The sequence below is a fragment of the Nicotiana tomentosiformis genome, chromosome 6, assembly GCF_000390325.3.
Source record: "Nicotiana tomentosiformis chromosome 6, ASM39032v3, whole genome shotgun sequence".
In the NCBI taxonomy this organism is placed as follows: Eukaryota; Viridiplantae; Streptophyta; class Magnoliopsida; order Solanales; family Solanaceae; genus Nicotiana; species Nicotiana tomentosiformis.
The window spans coordinates 79,838,234-79,845,600 of NC_090817.1; the positions used below are offsets into that span (position 1 = coordinate 79,838,234).

Consider the following 7,367-nt stretch of genomic DNA (forward strand, 5'->3'; position numbering starts at 1 on the left):
GCACCCTCTCTCACTCTAAAATGTCAGATATGGCTCAAAAATGACCCCAAGAGTGTATTTAACAAAATAGGGTCGGGTTTTAAAAACCCAAAAATGAAGCTCCGGAACAGGTTCTGCGGTTGCATATGCGACCGCATAATGGTTATGCGGACCGCATATCGGTCGTATAATTAGTGTCCAAAATGACCAAAAATCTGCCTGAGTCTGCGGTCACTATGCGGTCAGAATAACAGTTATGCAGTTGCATAGTACACCACATAACAGTTATGCGGCCGCATAGTCGACCGCATAATGGCTCCCAACTGACCCAATTAACTGCCTCACTCTTCGGCCATTATGCGGTCCGCAGAGTGATTCTGCGGTCGCATAATGGATCGCAGAAATGCACTTTTCCGCCAAACATTTTTCTTTACTTTCCCGTGCATTGTTCAACTCAAAAGGTCCGAGCCATGGCTCGCAAGCTCCCCGCGAAGAATTTCTATAATCCTCAAACACGTAAGCCTAGTCCGGCACCATGAAATATTATTTTCTTTGCAAATTTTACCGGGCTTTACACTTAAGTTCTTCAAAATGTTTCCGAGGTGTTACATATATTGTAGACAGGTGAGTAGTATTGTAGGAACATGCTATTCATATAAAGGATCCGGTCAATTAGCAACCTTTGATAATCTGGATTAACAAGTGTGGTTATTGAACTTAATAGGATTGATAAACCGACCACAACCCTTGAATCTTCATCTCCCCTTAGCAAAATCCAAAACACACGTTTGCATCCCTAATAAATTAGCTAATTACTTGTTCAATATTGGCAAAAGTAGTTTAGTATATAAATAATATTTTTGATTATCTTGGACAGTTAATTGATTTTAGTTTGCTTAGTTAATGATTAATCTAAGTCTTTGTGGGTTTGACATCCGACTTTCGAGTTACTTTATTACTTGACGACCACATATACTTGCGTGTACTTGGGGAACCAACAAGTGTTTGGCGCCATTGCCGGGGACTTAGTATTGATTGTTTATTTAAGTTAAGCTTTTATTCGTTATTTGTTCAAGTTTTAATTTTGAGTTTGCTTTATTTGTGGTAATGCAGGCTCTTCTCTTGAATGCAAAGGAGTAGAAGTGTGAACAACCTCCTTCCTCTTGATCCTTAAATAGAACGAACACTTCATATGGTAAGGAGGGAAGTCGAAGCCAAAACTAGAACAGAAGGAGAGTTAGACATCATAGTTCAACCTCAACCACCTGAGATGGCAGGTAATGAAGAGCGACCAGTGATCGAGGCCGCAAGGCCTAATCTTGCTAATATGACTCAGGATATAGTGAAGCCTAATATCACGAGTCACTTTGAGCTCAAACAGTACATGGTACAGCTGATTCAGTCCACAAGGCAGTATGCGGGTCTATCTCATGAAGATCCACAACAAGACATTCAGAATTTTTTGCAAATTACTGATACTTATAATGATCCGAATGTTTCCAAAGACTACGTCAAACTGACGCTGTTTCCCTTTTCACTGCTGAGGGAAGCCAAAGAATGGTTGCATAAGGAGCCCACAAACTCGATCCACAATTGGGATGATCTAGCACAAAAATTCTTAATCAAGATTTTTCCCACTAAGAAGACAGTCGCTGAGGAGCCAGATTCTTGGGTTTTAACAATGAGATGGCGAGACTCTTCGTCAAGCTTGGGAAAGATACAAGAAGCTACTCAGAGACTGCCCACATCATTGTTAGACTGATGAGGTATTGGGTCACACTTTTGTTGATGGGTTGGATGAGACATCAAAGATGAATCTTGACTCAACATGTGGGGGTAGTTGCATGGCAAGACCGTATAATAAAATCCAGATCCTGCTAAACAATTTCATTGCTAATGATAATAATTGTCAAGGAGATGGGGAACCACGAAGATCACTTAAACAAAAGGCAGCATGTGTAATTGAGCTTGATGATTTCTCAGCTATGAGGGAAGATATAACGAGATGAGCAAATCAGATGAATAAAATGACAATGCACCAAGCACAACAGATGCAGCATGTGCAATATATATCTTCTTGCTGCGAGTTATGTGGTGAAGGTCACACAAGTGACATATGCCCCGTGAATCCTGAATCCATCTACTATATGGGGAAAAAAGCTAGAAGGACGATGAATCAAAATGCTCAATATGGTAACACATACAATCCAAAATGGAGGAATCATCCTAATTTCTCTTGGGGTGGAAATCAGAATAACATGCCTCAAGCTAATTACAATCATCCACCTAAACCCCCACAACAAGCAGAAGAGAGTTTGACTGACATGATGAAAAAGCTCTTGATTGACAATTAGAAAGTTATGGTTGAGAATCAACAATTGCGCACAAAGTTCAAAAATCTAGAGAGGCAGTTTGGGCAATTGGCTAACAATCAGAATTTTAGACCTGCTGGAGCTCTTCCAAGTGATACAGAGAAAAATCCTCAAGTCAATGCAGTGACGTTGAGAAATGGGAGAGAGTTGGTAGAAGTGCCTAAAGAAAAAAATGAGTTGTCTGGGCTCGAAGAAGAAAGAGTGCCAAAACCTGTAGAGGTAGATGAGAGAAACAAAATAGAGTCTGAGCATATATCAGAGAGGGTGCCACTCCCTTTTCCTCAAAGATTGAGAAACAAGAATGATGACTACATATTTCACAAATTTCTAGATATGCTGAAGCCGATACACTTGAACATCCCTTTGGTGGACATGCTCCGTGATGTCCCAAAATATACAAAATATATTAAGGATATAGTGTCAAATAAAAGGAGGTTAACTGAGTTTTAGACCGTTGCACTTACTGAGGAGTGCACTTCCAGGATTCAACATAAGCTTCCACAAAAGCTTAAGGATCCGAGTAGTTTTACCATCCCTGTGATGTCATGCCCCAACCTCGGGGAGCACGACCGGCGCTCAAGCGAGTGAACCCGGTCGAGCAATCCTAGTAAACCTTTCCTACCCGACTCATTCATGATCCAAAAAAGGAATGCGTCACCATTTGTAAAACAGGGGAGAGAACAGTTATATAAATATATAAACGTTGCTAGTTCATTTTTTTTCATTATATGCATTATGCCATAGTTAAGTTTCCAAAATATAACTCGATCCAACGACCGCCCCAACATACATACATGACCCACAAAAACGTCTACGGAGCCTCTAAGGATACAAAAGAGCAACATGAAAATACCGGCAACAAGGCCCCGACTATAACTTAAAATGTGAAAACTTATACAAAAGAAGGACTACATGACCCCTGGGAGAAATGGGGCTCACCAAAACTGCTGTGAGGAGAGAAAGAGAGCACCACTATCTGCGATGGAACCACCTACATCCATTCAAAGATGTAGCGCCCCCAGCAAAAGGGACGTTAGTACTGTTGAATAGTACTAGTATGTAAGGCAAACACTAATCTTAGTAGAATAAACAGTGAAACAAAGAGAAGGCAGTCCTAATAATCAATAAGTACTTCATAGAAATACAAAGAAAACACCAAGTAAGGATCACATAGTTTCCAATTCAATCTTTCCATCATTTTAGCAAGTGAGACATATCCATATCCATAATGTAATTCAATAATTCCAATACAAATGCCACCATGTGTACAGCATGGCGTCCGATCTCGGCCCGATCGGCTGAGCCATCTCACTTGAGACATAACCTCTTTTAACTGTCCACTCAATTCACATTTCTTTCTCATCTTTATTACATGGCACAAACAACCTCATTCATTAAGTAGTTCTTGGCACTCGGGCACATTTTACAATTCAAGTCTTTCCCTTTTTATTTGTTCAAATAACATCATCATTCATGCCGATAAGTACCATCACATAAGGCATTTCACACATAAGAGAAGGAGCTTGAAAAATCATAATTACGTTCTCAAATAGCATGATAACATGGTAACCATCTAAAATAATGAGGGAACATGAATCTTTCAATCAAACACACTAAGGCAAACAATTATAGTACAATCAAGTTGGAACTTACACCAATTATTCGGACACCAGGAGATCGATTCTAAGAAGAAGAGAGTTAGCCATACATACCTCAATTGCGCTTCTTTAGACTCTACAATTATCCGAAACCTTTAGAAACCTCAATCTATTTTTGCAATATACAAATTGAACCCAAAATTAGGAAAATGTTCATAGTTCTAGTTCACTTTTTATTTTTCCCAAACTCTTTATCACATGCATGCAAGATGAACCACTCTCATACCCATGAAGTATTACCCTAGTACCCCATTATAGCTATGTTTGAAATTAAGAGCTAGGGTGATGAAATCTTACCTTTTTGGATGAAGAAATTGGGTGCTCTACTTGAGTATTTCCAAGCTTTGAGTGATGGTTGAAGATTGATTGATAAAAATTAGGCCCTCCCTCTTGAACCCTCTCTCTCTCACTCTAGAAGTATCAGAAAATGAGCTCAAAATAGACCTAAGCGGTGTTTTAACGAAATGGGAGTCGGGTTTTAAATTAAAAAAAATTGTGCCCCGACACAGGTCTGCGGTCGCATATACGACCGCATAATGGTTATGCGGTCCGCAAAGTGACCGCAGAAATGGCCCTCAGGGGCCTAAACTTTTGGCTGATGTATGCGACCAGTATGCGATCCACATACTTGTTCTGCGGTCGCATAATGCACCGCAGAACTCCCTCTGTAGAAACCCGAGAGGAATTATGCGAATGATATGCGGTCCACATATCGATTATGCGATCGCATAATCGACCGCAAAACTGACCTCAAATTGGCCAAACTTACTGCTTTACTCTGCGGCCCGGCCGCAGAGTGATTATACGGCCGCATAATGGGCCGCAGAAATGCGTTCTTCTGCGAAATATTTTTCTCTCAGTCCGTAGGGTACTGTTCATTCCAAAAAGTCTGAACCGCAACTTGAAAGCTCACCACGAAGAATTTCTACTATAATAATGCAGGAATCTAACTTGGCACCACGAAACCCTGAGTTTTTGGTTAAATTTTTTTTACGGGTCCTTACATGTGAGAATTGGTGAAATTGATGTGGGTAGAGCCTTGTGTGATTTGAGTGCAAGTATTAATCTGATGCCATTGTCAGTGTTCAAACAATTGGGCTTAGGAGCTCCGAGACCCACTATGGTGATGCTACAGCTAGCTGATAGATCTTATGTTTATCCTGAGGGGGTAATTGAGGACGTTTTGCTACAGATTGGGAAGTTTATTTTCCTTTAGATTTTATCATCCTGGACTACGAGGTTGATGAGTTAGTTCCTATCATCTTAGGATGACCTCTCTTGGCCACTGAAGATGCAATTATCAAAGTTCGAGAAGGTAAGTTGATCATGAGGGTGGATAATAAAGAAGCAATCTTCAATGTATATCGAGCCATTTAGTTACCTCATCATTACGAGGATCTGGCCATGATTTCTGTGGTAGAGATAAATGAATGAGTCGTAGAGCCAAGTGCGTTTAAAGAATATGCACTATAAAAGGCATTGATGTTTGAAGAAGAGGTTGAGGAGATGTTGCAAATTCTGGATGCATCTTGTGAATACATCAGAGAAAGATCCCAATTTGAACCTTTGGATAGGCCAATCGGCTCGACCCTAAACCCTCAGTTGATGAGGCCCCAAAACTGGAACTTAAACCCTTACCATCTCATCTTCATTATGCATATTTGGGAAGCTCTAACACTTTACCTGTGATTGTTTCTTCTCATTTGTCTAACTTGCAGGAAGAAAAGCTCTTAAGGTGCTAAGGGAGCACAAACATGCCATTGGTTGGACAATGTCTAACATAAAGGGTATCAACCCTGTATTTTGCATGCACAAAATACTCATGGAGGAGGGACACAAACCTAGCATGGAACATCAACGCTGCCTAAATCCAATCATGAAAGAGGTGGTAAGAAAAGAAGTTATTAAGTGTCCTGACACTGGTATAGTGTTTCCTATCTCAGATAGTAAGTGGGTAAGCCCTGTTCAATGTGTACTTAAAAGGAGGGTATGACTGTTGTAGTGAATGAACAAAATGAATTAATCCCAACTAGGATGTGACTGGTTGGCGAATATGCATAGATTATAGGAAGTTGAATAATGCTACACGAAAAGATCACTTTTGTCTCCCCTTCATTGATCAAATGCTTGACAGGTTAGCCGTACAGGAATACTATTATTTCCTTGATGGCTATTCGGGGTATAATCAGATTGCTATTGCTCCAGAAGATCTAGAAAAGATCACCCTTATGGCACTTATGCAATTAAGAGAATGCCATTCGGGTTGTGTAATGCACTTGTGACTTTTCAAAGGTGTATGATGGCTATTTTCACCGATATGGTAGAACAGTTTGTGGAGTCTTTATGGATGATTTTTCTATGTTTGGTCCTTCTTTTGATGAATTCTCGTCCAATCTTGTTATGCTTGCTAGGTGCGAGGAGACTAATCTGGTACTGAATTGGGAAAAGTGCCATTTTATGGTACGTGAAGGTATAGTGTTGGGGTAGAAGGTGTCCAAAGATGGACTGGAAGTTTACAAGGCTAAGGTGGAAGCAATTGAAAAGTTGCCACCACCGACTTCTGTGAAAGGAGTTAGGAGTTTCCTGGGACATGCAGGTTTTTTATCGCCTATTTAGAAAGGAATTCTCAAAAATTTCCTCTCCCTTGTGCAAGTTGTTAGAGAAGGATGTGCCATTCAAGTTTGACGATGCTTGTCTGAAAGCATTCGAGGAGCTAAAAAAGAAGTTAGTGAGTGCACCAATTATAGTGGCTCCTGACTGGAATGAGCCATTTGAGCTGATGTGTGACGCTAGTGATGGTGCAATTGGGGCCGTATTGGGCCAGAGGAGGAGCAAAATATTTCACTCCCTTTACTACGCAAGCAAGACTCTCACTCTCGCTCAAATAAATTTTACTATGACAGAAAAGGAGTTGCTTGCTGTAGTGTGGGCGTTCGATAAATTTCGGGCCTATTTGGTTGGCACCAAAGTCATCGTCTACGCAGACTATGCAGCCATCAAGTATTTGTTCGAAAAGAATGATGCTAAACCAAGGATAATCCATTGGGTTTTACTCCTGTAGTAATTTGACTTGGAGATCCGAGACCGTAAAGGAACAGAGAATCAAGTGGCTGATCACTTATCCAGGTTAGAAACTCTGAATCATATAGCTGAGGGAGATGTCATCAAGGAAACCTTCCCGGATGAGCAATTATTAGCCGTTACTGCTGGGGAGGTTCCATGGTATGTATATTTTGTAAACTATTTGGCAAGTGGAGAAATGCCGCATGATCTTGAACCTCATGCTAAAAAGAATTTCTTGCGAGATGAGAGATCATATGTGTGGGATGAGCCGTTTCTGTTCAAATATTGTACCGAT

General features: G+C 40.5%; 1 non-coding gene across 1 annotated transcript; it reads right to left on the reverse strand.

Moving 5' to 3' along the window:
- Positions 1-1,628: 1,628 nt before the first annotated feature.
- Positions 1,629-1,735, reverse strand: LOC117279386 (small nucleolar RNA R71). Its single transcript, XR_004509799.1, has one exon. It is a non-coding gene; the product is annotated as a small nucleolar RNA R71 (small nucleolar RNA).
- Positions 1,736-7,367: the final 5,632 nt, after the last annotated feature.